Below are 499 nucleotides of genomic sequence, written 5' to 3'. Positions count from 1 at the left end.
GGTCTAATTGTTCATCATTTGCCAGGTCGTCTGCAAACATGAGTTCGTTGAGTACCCCTGGGTCTGGATCGGCCTCCTTAGTAATCTGGTCCATGTAGATCTCGAAGAGCAGAGGGGAGAGATTGCAGCCCTGCCTGACTCCGGATGCTACTGCAACCTCAATGATATTTAAGTCAATGGGCTCCAAACTGTGTACAATTTGTAACCGAATAATTTGTTTGATATGAGTAGGTTTTTGTTTATCTTAGATGAGATATAAAGGGAAAGCACTTGTCGGGAGTTCTATTAACTGCTGGCAGAAAGACTCAGAGTCCGCCAACAGTGGTGGAAACTGCTGATAAGGAGCTCCAAATTGTTTTTAATGAAAACTTGAAACGTATTTTGAACCTGACATTGTTTAGCTTTGTCACCACTAGCCACAAAGGAACGTGGGTTGGGGGGGGTGTCCCTGTTCCACTCTGGAAAGAATAGATTCACATCGATCACCATCCTTTTCCCG

Source organism: Aplysia californica, unplaced genomic scaffold, assembly GCF_000002075.1.
Source record: "Aplysia californica isolate F4 #8 unplaced genomic scaffold, AplCal3.0 scaffold00174, whole genome shotgun sequence".
Classification (NCBI taxonomy): domain Eukaryota; kingdom Metazoa; phylum Mollusca; class Gastropoda; order Aplysiida; family Aplysiidae; genus Aplysia; species Aplysia californica.
Note: the sequence above shows the minus strand (reverse complement) of the source record.